Source organism: Neofelis nebulosa, chromosome 1, assembly GCF_028018385.1.
Source record: "Neofelis nebulosa isolate mNeoNeb1 chromosome 1, mNeoNeb1.pri, whole genome shotgun sequence".
NCBI lineage: Eukaryota > Metazoa > Chordata > Mammalia > Carnivora > Felidae > Neofelis > Neofelis nebulosa.
In genome coordinates, this window is record NC_080782.1 from 225,702,799 (window position 1) to 225,716,383 (window position 13,585).

General features: G+C 46.7%; 1 long non-coding RNA gene across 1 annotated transcript; it reads left to right on the forward strand.

Moving 5' to 3' along the window:
* On the forward strand, window positions 1-13,380 carry LOC131486732 (uncharacterized). The gene is made up of 3 exons (XR_009249414.1): window positions 1-731; window positions 6,052-6,599; window positions 8,577-13,380. It is a non-coding gene; the product is annotated as an uncharacterized LOC131486732 (long non-coding RNA).
* Window positions 13,381-13,585: the final 205 nt, after the last annotated feature.

Below are 13,585 nucleotides of genomic sequence, written 5' to 3' on the forward strand. Positions count from 1 at the left end.
TCCTCGGTTCCCAAATGCGTCTATTTTAGAGGATAGTCGTCATTGATTTGCATCAATATGTCCAAATGCGTCAACTTTGTCGGTGTAAAGAGTAGGGAGAAAGAATCCTGGGGGGATACAGGTTCAGGGGATCCAGGCGTAGCTTTGCCTTTCACTGGCTGTGGGAACTTAGCCATGTTACATCACCTCATCGCGCCTCTGTTTCCTCATCTGAAAAATTAACATAATTATTCCGCCTACCTCATGGAGCTGGTTACGGAGGATTCAATGAGGCAATTCGTAGAAATAGTTAAAGCTGTACCTGACGCTTAGGAGGCATGACTTATGAAGCATAGACACTTCAGAGAGGTAAACGCTTACCTCCCGAAAGGACTAAATCTGACTTCTTATTTAAATGGCTCATCTGTCCATTCATTCATTCAACACACATTCACTAAGTCCATATTATGAGCCAGCAGCGGGTGGCCACCAGGCAAACAAATATAAATAAACTACCGCTCTTCGCCAGTAGGAGCTCAGACGTGTAAACAAAAAATCTGCCGCGACGAGGGAGGTGCTGGGAGAGCATTTCTGCGGGAACACGGAGACGGGAACGTGCAGCCTCCTACCTCGCCCTGGAGGAGTCAGGATGGCCGCCCGGAAGTGAGGTTCCACAGAAGGTGAAGAGGGAAAGGGCATTCCAATGGAGGGCACAGCATGTTTAAGCAAAGACCCAAATGGAGGAAGAGCAGGTGAATTCACACGTCGGGTGCCGGTGTGTGGGAGGCGAGTAGGAAAGGGTATAAGGCTGAGGAGGGAATATACACATATTTGTTCTAATTGTACAGTACTGAGAAAACGGATTCGCTCACAGAACTAGTTGCAAAAGGTAGCTTTTTTTAAAAAAAAGAACTCAATTTGCAATCTTGGGGTCCTCTACTAATTTGGAAGCTCAAGAGAGAGGCAGTAAGACATTTTTAGTTCAAATCTAAATTATTATCTCCCAACATCTTACATTTCTTACCATAAAAGTCAGATGGAAAGCAGCGCGACCCTAGGATCGGGACTAAAATGGTGTAAAACACAGTAGCATGTGCGACCTGGTCCGTGTCCACTTGTCGCTGCTTGGCTGTCAGACTGGGATGAGAACACGCACCTGAGCCTCACCGGGCACACGAGTGAGCAAGGCCATGCGTGTGCACCCTGGTGAGCCGGGAAATGTCTTGTACTGAGCAGTTGCCGTGAAGTAGGCTGGTGGCTTCGCAAAAAATATGAGCAGATTTTTTTTTAAATTATTGGGGCACCTGGGTGGCTCAGTCGGTTAAGCGTCCAACTCTGGATCTTGGCTCAGGTCGTGATCTCACGGTTCATGGGATGGAGCCCCACATTGGGCTCCGCGCTGACAGCGTGGAGACTGCTTGGGATTCTCTGTCTCCCTCTGCTTCTCCCCGACTCATGCTTAAGCTCTCTCTCTCTCTGTCTCAAAAGTAAACAAACACTTAAAAATAAATAAATACAATAAAAATCATTATTACTATTATTATTACTGTCAATTTCAGTGACAAATTCCGCAAGTATCTGGATGCCAAAGTATATGTGAGACCCGACAGCCGACACCACGTTTTACGCATTTCCCTCCGCCCGGCACCCAGCCCCGAGCCTGCCACACAGTAGGTTCTCTATTGATGTTTGTCGAGTAACGAGCAAACATCTGGATTCGGACATTTCCAGGGTGCGCGTATGGTAACCGAGACCCTCCACAGTGGTTAATAAGCCCGGGGAGCACAGTGTATGGAGTGGGAAGACAGGTAGGGAAGCACGTGAAGGAGACAGAGAAAGTGCCAGTTGGCGGCCCCGGTGATCTGATTATGCGACGCCAGTGTGTGCCGTGAGAACTCCTTGGCCACATCATGTACCTACTCGACTCCGCTCCCATGTAACCAACTTTTCATTTACTTTAACAGCAATGTAAAATGTAATGGTGATTCATCATACATTTTGGGAGGACCTCTCGCTTGGAAGGAGTTGGTTGGACTCTAGAGGATTAGTGGGTCGAGAACCAAGTCGGTGCATACTGAAGGCACTGGGCTCTCTTAGGAGGCTGAATCATACACCCCAATGGAAACTTTCCCCATCCCGGGAGTCATTAATGTGTCATAACCCATAATTTAGAAATTATTGGGTGTTTGGGACTTCCTTTCTCACTCGGCCCACAGATCCTTATCCTCACACACAGACTGAACCCTCAGAGTATTGATGAAGGAGGGGACCCTCCGTCAGCTCCTGTTGGAGGAATAAGATGAGCACAGACCTAATCAGGGAGCGTCTACTCTGGGCTTCTGAACAGGACAATAATTTTTGCCGTCCTAAGTCCTATGCGTGACTGCTGCTCATCGTTCTCAAGATCTCAGCACCTTTTCCTTCTGGCGGGCCCTGGGTGACGAGTCAAAATGAAGTACTCCTCCCCGCTCGGCTGTCCAGTTCACCAGGGGTCAACCCACAAGGGAGACTGCTCAGTGAAGTGACAGAGGTCACGCCTCTGGGGATGGAAGTCAACCTTATCAGTGTTTTAGAAGCAGACCTGGATTTCTAGGCGCCTCCACACGTGAGCCCCTGTTCTGTTTCCGCGTTTGCCGTCAAGGGTTATGAGATGGAGGGAGAGACGGGGTCAGGTGTTTGCAAAGGTCACTCAGTTTCATGTCTGAAAGGTGAGCGGTGATGTCAGGATCAAGTGGCCAGTGAGGACAGGGGAAGGATGACAGAGACAGACATTTCTTTTAATATTTTTTAAATGTCTATTCATTTTTTTTTTTTTTTAATTTTTTTTTCAACATTTTTTATTTATTTATTTATTTGGGACAGAGAGAGACAGAGCATGAATGGGGGAGGGGCAGAGAGAGAGGGAGACACAGAATCGGAAACAGGCTCCAGGCTCCGAGCCATCAGCCCAGAGCCTGACGCGGGGCTCGAACTCACGGACCGCGAGATCGTGACCTGGCTGAAGTCGGACGCTTAACCGACTGCGCCACCCAGGCGCCCCAAATGTCTATTCATTTTTGAGAGAAAGAGAGAGAGAGAGAGCAGGGGAGAGGCAGAGAGAGAGGGAGACAGAGAATCCATGGGATCCATGCTGTCAGCGCAGAGCCTGACGTGGGGCTGAGTTCATGAACTGCGAGATCACGCCCTGAGCAGAAATCAAGAGTCAGGTGCTTAACGGACTGAACCACCCAGGTGCCCCTGGAGACAGACCTTTTTAAAGGCATAACCCCCACCCCCCGGACTCGCTCCCATTTTCCCCTCCGGCCATCCCTTTGTGCATCCTGCTGGTAAATTTCGATGTTGATGCTGATATTTAATTTTATCTGCAGAAAGAAGGCAAAATAGAGCTCATCAGACATTTAAAGGCAGTCATCTGTGTTTCTTATTTACTTTTAGATAAGCAACATACCCACATAATTTACTCTTGATAAAGACTACAGGAACTGCTCGTTTGCCAAAGACAAGTGACTTTTAAACGGCGAACAGTTTGAGATGTTACCAGAGCAAAACTTGTAATTCCTACTGGCCAATCCCCACCTGCCCCCACCACCCCCTTCTCTCTCACACACACACAGTGTTTGTTGAGCCCATATTTATAGATGTCACCAAGAGCCTGTGCCTCTGTCCACTCCTGTTTAAACATCTGCATGCCCATATGTTGGGACATCAGTCAAACTTTGCTCCCTGCCAGCTCTACTGTGTTCCCCACATGCCCGGGGCTTCTCCTGGTCTGCTCCCCAGCCCAATGAGCCCCATCACCCTCCAGAGGGTTCCACATGAAGGCGAAGGGTCTCCAGGGTGTGCACAGGAATAAGAACAACATGACGGCCAGGCCTGCGGGACAAGGACATCTGTCTGATTGCTCCACTCGTTTCTGTCCATGACCTCACAGAGGCCTCAATTGGATCAGGCAATTAGTATGGGCAGGATCAAATGCTGCCCAATTTAATTCAATTACTCTTCACCGCAAGAGAAAATATGGTTATTATAGTGACAGGACCCGTGTGCGGAATACAGGCTCCTGGCCAGCGACCTGCCAACACGCTGCCAAGCTGTGAGGGGCAGTGAGGGCGCAGAAGAGGATGATTGGAGAGGATGGGGCAGAACCGTACCAGCTCCAGAGCATCGGAAGTGGGGTTCATGTCCGGCCACAATCGCCCAGAGGCCCCTTTTCTGACAGAAACCCCCGGGTAATGGGGGCATATCTATTGCCCAGGCTTGGGATCGAAATGTGGAGGAGTCAGCTGTTCCACGAGAACTATGAATTATTTACTGGGTCCCGGGGAGAAAGGGGGAAGCACGAGTGACAGCAGCCAGAAGAAGAATGGCAGCTATTTTCCAAAATTACCGTTTTAAGGGAAATTTCTTATTTATCATTCTTAAGTCTCCATGGCAAATTTGACAACTAAGAAGACAATGTAGACATTGAGTCTTTTTTTAAAAACGTTTCCGTCCCTTCACTGCCATTGATCTCCCCATATTTAATAACTAGAACTTTCATTTTGCCCTTATGGTGCATTTCCTGTTGGCCAGTTATGGTCAATGATGTTTATGTGGGCCCATTCCTTTTAACCTCTCAAGAGCCCTGTGAGCTAGAAGCTTTCATTACTCCCATTTTGTAGGTGAGAAAAATGAGGTTTCAAGAGTTGAGTAACTGCCCAGGGTCACATAGCTGTAAGTGAGAGTGGATCCCCGTTGGATCTGTTGATCTCAAAACCCCTGTTCTTGACCATTATGCTAAACTTCCCCTTGGCCTCCTTTCATCAAATCTTCCTTGCCTTTCTATGCACGTCCTCGGGTCACTGAAGAGAGAGAGGTCTGACCACACGCTCAGTACATTGGATACACAAGAGCCCACGTCCACATGGAATCGTATCATTGTTTCTTAACTAACACACTGAGCTCTGGGTTCAAATCCCAGCCCCGCCGCTTCCTGGCTGTGTGACCGGACAGTCTCTGGGTCTCAGTTTCCTCATGCATAAATGAGGAACATTTCCTCATCGAGTTGTGGGAAGAGCTATCAGAGTCAACGCACTTAAAATGGTACCCGGGGAAAAGATGCAAAAGTTGTCAGCCGTTAGCATCACTTCCCTTCTGGAAGCAAGTAATGCAAAGATCGGAGGCAAAGCCGTTATGCCTCCGATATGCACACTTGCACACTTCCAGAGGTGGACTGCACATATTGGCAGCGTCCACATCAGTCAAGCCTTTGCTGGGCCTGGTGATCATGAGTAGTTATCTTGGCCGACGAGCCCAGGCTTAGTGGGGGTGGGGCGGCTGTAGGAGACCGGAGCGACTCTGAAGCAAGTTTCTTTTGGGGTCGAGTAGGGTGCTCCTCTGACTTGATCCCTTGTCTGAGGCTCTACCCCTTTTTCCTCAGAAACACAGTGAATGGGAGAGATTGGGGGACTCACACAGGGAAGGGGCAGTAGCTCCCCCCGCCCACTTACACTGAGTGACAGGCACCGGCTATGCCCCTTTCCGTTCCCTTCTGGCCCACTGCCCTCTACCCCAGCGGACCAGGGAGGCACGGTGCTGAATGTCCATCATGGTAAATGGCCTTCACACAAAATTTCTGAGTTTGCCAACTTGAAGTACTGTCTCGGAGCTTTGCAGGGAGTTTTGAAAATTCTAGAAACTCACAGGAATTTCCCCAAGGCCTTACCACACTCGCTTGGGTCGGCATGGCAACATCTCTGTGAAGCCAGGGTGGGGGCGTCTCCAGCCTGAAGAAACGGAGCGTGATGCTTCGAATCATACTTACGTTGTTCGTGGTCATTCTTCACCACTCGAGCTGCTTTTAGGGCCAGGGCCACTTTTGCAGGTACTATAAATCTAAGCTAATACACATATCAGTGTGTACCAAATAACGTGAGCTCTGGTCTGGAGTCGGGCTTTACAACGATCATTTCCTCTCTCCACCAGAGCCCGTCATGGCTCCACATTGCTCGGACGTATGGCGTGATGAACCACTGCATTTGGTGCCTGTTGTGATCACTTATGATGTCTTGGCCCCATGCCCTCTGCTTTCAGATCCCCTGTGGAGGATACAGAACACGCTAATAGAAGCCAGATCTTTTTGGTTAGTTTTGATGGAGCTTCATGGAGTTATAACTCTGACAGTGGTATTTTCATTAAGAGGAGAATGGTTTACTGTCCAAACTGGAAATGGTGTCTTCTTGATGGGATTGCAGCTGGAATAAATGGAGTGAAGACGAACAGAAAAGCAGGCACCTGGCTCTTCTTCCTTATTCTACACTTCTGAGTGAGTTCTGGTCCCTCCCAGCCTCAATTTCCCCATTGCTATGGGAACTGAAATCAATCCTACGGCCCACAGTGTCTCCTGCAAATGAGCTGGATTAGTGTTCACCACCCTGAGCCCTCCAATATCCAGCACTGTAAATTTCAGTTGTAATTGCCGGTATTACTCAGACAAGGAAAAGAAATATTTCCAGTTCTGGGAAGAGCAGGGCTAACAGCTGTAGCTGAACACGAGACGGGGGAGGATGACAAACCACAGACGTGCCCAGCTCTTGGGTGCTCCGAAGGGAACCTGGGCAGAAAATGGCGGCCCCCGTCAGGTAACTGTTTCAGCGTAACACGAAGAGATGTGACCTTGATATCCACGCCAGCTGAGTTCCCGAATAATAATATTTTAAGCAATACGGAGCATAAGACAGATAGACTCACTTAGCATCTGGGGAGCCAATGGCACCCAGGCTTGCCCAAACTGGCCTTTCTCATTGCAGGGTGTGGGAGAACACAGGGCTTTGTGGGTCCCTGGGGGCCTGCCAGGCCCAGAGCTGTTGCTCAGCTGTGGGAAGCACTCCAGTTCTCAGGTCTGCTAATGAGTGGTGTGGTGTCTGGCAAGGGCCTGGCCTGTGAGCGAGTGTGACTAATCATGAATCTTTTCAATAACGCTGACAGTTCATTCTCCGCTCTCTCCTTCGGCTGCTCTCTGTGCTGGAGCTGGCTGAAAGAGGAGCAAATTAGCCTCATTCTGGAAAAGGCAGGGCATGATAAAGGACCCCCTAAAAGGTCTCCAGTGCTCCGTGCCTGGATGTTTTGCAGCCGGTGTAATTATCTGACTTGGGTGGCTCGACAGGGTATTTTTGATGTTGTTGTTCCCTCTCCTCAATAGCAGGCAGTGTCTGAAGACAGTGCCCGGTTACTGTTCTGGGAGCTATTTAACAAATATAGGTTTGACACCAGCAAAGACAGTGTCATGATTATCCTGCATATGCGCCAGCCCAAAGTGACGACCCTCCCATTTCCTGTCCAAAGGCTACATTTTGTTGAATTATGCTTCTGTCCCCACACGGAAATGTGGTAGACCTTAAATGCCCTGGACTCCTTAATTGGGGGTGGGAGCCAAAGAGGGGATGAAGCTTTCCCTCCGATTCCTCTGTCTCCCCGCCACCCACTTGGCTGCTTGATAAGTTCACTGTGCTTCTAACACCACAGCCAAACTGCGTGTTCTGTCACGGGGAAGGGGTGTGTGTGTGTGTGTGTGTGTGTGTGCGTGCGTATCTCAGGAAAGTTAGTAATGCCATCTGTTGGTTAGTGGACTGGAAGAATTTCAAGCTGGAAGGCAAGCTTTGCTGATGTTGGACCAAAACACTTAGAAAAGAGTGGTAATTGTCCAGTGGATGTGGTATTCTCATCATGGACGGGGCTTCTGAGAATAACTCATATGTAATTTTTTTTTAGAGAGGGAGAGAGAAGGAAAGGGGCAGACGGAAAGAGAGAGAACCTTAAGCAAGCTCCTCGCTCAGCGCAGAGCCTGACGTGGGGCTTGATCCCACAACCCTGGGATCATGACCTGAGCCGAAACTAAGAGTCAGGCGCTCAACCAGCCGAGCCACCGAGGGGCTCCTCAAATATAATTTCTTAATAACAGAGCCAAAACATTTGCACGTCGAGAGACATGAGCAAGTGAAAGGGGAGGAGAAGTGCATCCAGTGCTGGGAAACTGAGGCCGTGTGTACTGTTCTTCATTCCCTAAGATAAACACATTGTCTGGCACTTTTCACCCTCTAGCATGTAGGCCTGTTTCTTCTCCCTTTCTGAGCCTGGTGGGATCACTATGCACTCTTAAGGAGGTCCAAAAGGCTAACTAGAGACACTCAAGCTGTATTTTCCAAATCGAAAATTGAGACATGTGTCAGAATATTCTCAGGAATGATAAGTGAAAGTATTTAAAATTAAGAGTTTTCTTTGAACATCGTGACCACAGAATTCTCTTTCAATTTCTGAAGGCCATGTGTGTGTAAGGTGCCATGGGTTATGGTTTCAGGTAGGGGTTGTAAGTGGTGACCGCAGGTCAGATTTCTCTTCAGCCAGGCGGTATCTCAAAAACTGGGGAACTTCTCATGAGCATCCAAATTTCGAACTTCTTTTTAAAAATCATCAAATCTGGCAACACTGACTTCATAGACCCGCATGAAACTAAATGGTTGCTGCCTTTTTACAGAATACTTTGTCACACTCCTCACTACTCTCTATTGCTTCACATTTAACCTCCTTTTCCTACCTATATGATCTACCTGCCTCTCCAGGCATTTAAATCTGTGCTTGCTGATTCAGTCACACATACCGGTGGTTAAGGCTCCTGTCTGTGCACCATCACAGAAAGGATAGAGTTTCTTGACTCCTATCAACTCACGTCCCACCTCAGAGGGCTGGCCCTCAGCACAGCGTTGGTCAAAACGTGACATTCCCTGAGAGATTGGGAATTCCAATGTTTATCATATGTTCCAGCTTTGCTTCTTTGATCAGAGAAGATCCCCAAAGAGGGACTCATCAACAGATGATTTTGGTCATTCCTCGATGATATAAAATGCAAGACACAAACATCTCATATGCCTTGTTTGTTCTACTGTTCATGCAGCCAGTTTTGTAACCACAAGAATCTTTTTTAGAAGAATAGATGGCTGGGTCTGGGGGTAGGACTGGGGGGTAGGAAATTTTTGGGCTTCCAGATAATACACTGGTTAATTATGGGACTTCTTATAGTGTTTTGAGCTGGTTCAGTAGGGGAGAAACAGGGATGAGCATGCCCAAGTTTAGAATTTAGAATGGTCTAAGTTCATTCCAAAGTGTTTATGTGAGTATATATGTGAACGTGTGTGTGTGATCATCTTTTTTTTATTTATTTATTTTGAGGGAGAGGAAGAGAGAGCATGAGCAGAGAGGGACAGAGAGAGAGGGAGAGAGAGACAATCCCAAGCAGGCTCTGAGCTGTCAATGTGGAGCTCAACATGGGGCTCGATCCCATGACTGTGAGACCATGACCTGAGCTGAAATCAAGAGTCAGATGTTCAACCAACTGAGCCACCCAGGTGCCCCTCATCATAGATAATTCTTAAATCTTCTATTTTCTTGAGAACAATATTATGAACTGCATCATTTCATGTAAAAACATAACTCACAGATACAACATGTCTTTAACAAAATTCTACTAGAAAGTGAGAAAGGTATTAACATGTATCCAGGAGACAAATCAGCGTTTGTGAAAATCATGGTGTCATTTATGATACTTGTCAACTAGTTGTAGGCCAGTGGGGGGGAGGGTACCCATTCATTCATTCCCTCATCAGCAGATATTACTAAACATCCACTCTAGCTTGAACCACATAAACCTTCCAACATTTGAGCTTTTAATCTATGAAAATAGACATCTCACATGGTTCCACATGCACCGTGCTAGGTACTGTGTTAGGTATGGGGATAGAAGAATAAGAAACAAGAAGAATGGATTTGTAAACAGCAGTGCAATGAAGGGTCACAAGTGCTGTAATGGGAACATGTAGAAAAGCCTGTGAGGACCCAGGGAAGGCGGAAGTCGGAGTGGGAAAGTCTATTGTGGTGAACACGGTAATCTTCTCAGTAGATGATGCAATCTTCTTTTTAAAATTATTAGTGGTATTAGCTAATTTAAACGGAGGATTTCTATTACAGCTCCATGTTAAGAATTTTATATTTATCTCATGTTATCCTCACAGACCCCTATGGAGTAGGAGTCATCATAATCCCCATATTTCAGAAGAGGAAACAGAAGAGTAGAGAGTTTAAGGACTATACTCAGATTACACAGCTGGTGAGTGCTGGAGCTAGGATTCACCCTGTCACCGTGTAGACACAACCATATCATGACCATGTAAACACAACGTTGTCCTGGTTGTGAATAAATAGCAGTAACAAGAACAAAGACTTCTGACTTTTCAGGTCAAATCCGTCTTGGGACCCATAACCCACTTGGTTTCAACCCCTGAGAGACAGTTTTCTGGTACCAGTCTAGACCACTTGGCATTGAAGCAAATAGGAACATACTTACACTCACATTCACACGCGCACGCACACGTATGCTCCCAGGCCCACTTTGGAGTGGACTTACCCCCTTTCTGAGGCCTGAACTTATACCTACTGAAGAACACAATGCAAAGGCGGTAAAATGTGGTGGTTTCTCAAGCAATTCCCTATTGTGAAATGGAACGAGAACGTTGCCATGATGTAAATTCCAGGGATATTACATGAAGGAGCCAGCTACTGTTTTGTATAGTGATTGGTCCTCCTTGGAAGAATTTCAAATGGTCATTATTCATTGGCATAGCCTCAGGGAAGATGAGGGGAATAAAAAAAAAATTGTAAGTTAGAGCCCTTGAGGCTTTTTATCAGGCACCACCTTGTCATAAACACAATGAGATTGGGTTTCCTGGGTGTTCTCAGGGCTCATTATGCAACAAGCCCCTGGCTCTGTCCTTCCCAGAAAAAGTCCAAAAGCCACTCTTGCAATGTAGTCTCCCCAATGACCTCAGCAGGGCACGGACAGCCAGGGCTCGGAGTGTGATTCTCATAGTCCTGGGATGGAAAAGAGGACTCAGTGTGGAAGGGAAAACAAGGAGAACACACCATCAGGCGACTGTGTCCACCACCTCCTTCTCCTACCATTTCTCGGATTCCTGACCTCAGCTGTGGGCAGCAGTAGCCTTTGTAAGGAGAAAACCAAGACTCAAGCTCTAATGAATGGACTGACAGGTGATTCAAAAGAGGTGTCCTCCTCCTTTCATCATGTGAGAATAGAAGCTTCAACCAGAAGAGGACCCTCACCCAACCATGCTGGCACCTTGATCTTGGACTTCCAGCCTCCAGAACTGTGAAAAATAGATTTCTGTGGTTTATAAGCCAAAAAAAAAAAAAGGTATTATATGGAATATGTCAACCAGAAATGTGAAGAACCAAAAAAATGGGGAAGGAGTCATGAAAAGAGACTTATCGTTAGTGAAAGGAAAATGGCGGCCCTGAGAGGGGAGGGGTTGGCTGTGGCTGATACACCACAACCTGCCACGTCAGTGACAGCAGTGCTGTGAGAATAGGCAAGTCCCCAAATTGCACTGGTTTAGCACCACATTCATTGTTTGCTTAAAGACCAGTCTCAGGGAATCCTTCGCTAACACAGTATTTCACGGAGCCAGCCAGATGATGGAGGGTGACAGAGAACTTGCAAGATCACGGGTGTTCATGGGCCAGGCCCGAGTGTCACACATCACTGTCGCCTACATTCCTGACCTGGAACCGAGCCAGCGTGGACCCACGCAGATACCAGGACAGCCACTTCCCAGCCATGACTCTACGCTGGAGAAGGGAAGCCTGAATCTTCCGCGGGTAGCCGCTGTCTTCGCCACACCTGCACGCGTATTACGATACAACGAATGAACTTCAAAAGACTGTTTGAGAGAGTCCCACTCTCCAATCAGTCACTCATTTCAAGGAAGCACTCACATGGATGGCATCGAGGGTCAAACCACTGAGAAGGGAACCTGTGAGTTTACTGCAATTTGTGACCTAAATTATGTTTCTTGTGAATACCACTCTTTTTATGGTGCTCTAATTTGGAAACATTTTCTGTTAGATCCTAGGTGCCTGGAAATGTTACTGTATTAATCACTTTCGAATTAGCATTTTTTTAATGGTAAATCGAAGTTTGTCAGGATGCTTTATTACGGTATCATGGACACTTCCTTTGGTTGATATATATTGTAGAGACGTGACAAAGACAGTAAGACCCATATCCGTATCAATGTGGTGTCTGTGTTTTTAAGACACTTCAAATTAAAAAGGGGTTTGCATTTAATGAATCTTTAAATGATTTCCTTTGTGTCTTGAGCTGTCATCCTGATCATTTGCCCCGTAGTTCTTGTTAAGCAGCAGCAGTAGCAGAAGTCCTCAGACATAGAATAGAGGGGGCTATCTTCTGTCTGCCTGGAATGTGTTCATATGTGGTCATGAGGGGTCCTCTGTAAGCAGATAGTGGGAGCAGGGCATTACCAAATCTTTACAGTTCCAAAAGGTGAGGGGCCTTTCCCCATCTCATCCTTTCTGAGCATTTCAGTTCTGAACACATGAGCAGCGGAAACTCTGGGTGTACAGGGGAGGAAAATGATAATTTACAGTCCCGTGTAAGATACTTATTTGAAACTAGATTGAAATATGTCTATATCAGATCTCCATTTTTCTGGGTATCGGTCTATGTGTATCTACCTTGTTTATGTTCTGCCATTATTCCCACCGAGTAAGTCTCATCCTTGTGATACACTTCTTCATGTCAGGGATTGTTTCTTCTATTATTTTTATAACTCTACCTCTACCACCAAAGTGTGTGCATGCATGCAAGCACACACACATGCACACACATACATACACACACACATGACACAGCTTGAAAAGGCAGCCCATGACTTGAAGTTGATTTTGCTGTTTTCTTATTGAAGAAGCAAGATATAGTGGCAAAAGAAAAAGATGACAATTCAAAATGATATATTAGAATCAAGTAAGACAGTGAGTAAGTGATGGGAGAGCTCCAACATTTTAGGCAGCAATGGAGAAAGGTGGGGGAGCGTGAAGTGTATACTCTAGGTTGAGTTATCCTACGTTAAAGGGCTATTCTGGAAGTTACACTCAGTAGTTCAGTTTAGACTCTATTTGTCAGAACCTAGCTACAGGTCCGTCCTTGCTGCAAGGGAATCTGGGAAGCATAAATTTTGGTTGGATGTTTTGTGACTGGGATAAAATTGGAGTATTTTTAGTAGAGAAGGGGAGAATGGGCTTTAGACAGTCCATTCACTGTGTCTAGCAGATCCAAGTTATGCTTTGGGGGCCATCACTGGAAATGGAGTCCTAGAACAAAATACAATCAGTTACAGAAAAAAGGCTAAACTCGGGGTGCCTGGGTGGCTCAGTCGGTTAAGCGTCCGACTTCGGCTCAGGTCATGATCTCACGGTTTGTGAGTCCGAGCCCCACATCAAGCTCTGTGCTGACAGCTGGGGGCCTGGAACCTGCTTCAGATTCTGTGTCTCCGTCTCTCTCTCTGCCCCTCCCTGCTCATGCTGTCTCTCTGTGTCTCTCAAAAATAAATAAATGTTAAAAAAAAAAAAAAAAGGCTAAACTATGTTTTCCCCAGTCTGAGTTGTCTTATGGAAATTTCAGCTCTGTTATGAGTTTTTGCTACAACTAAGGATTCCTGCTGTTGTGGTGACAGTGGTTCGTTGGAAAATACCACATCAGCAA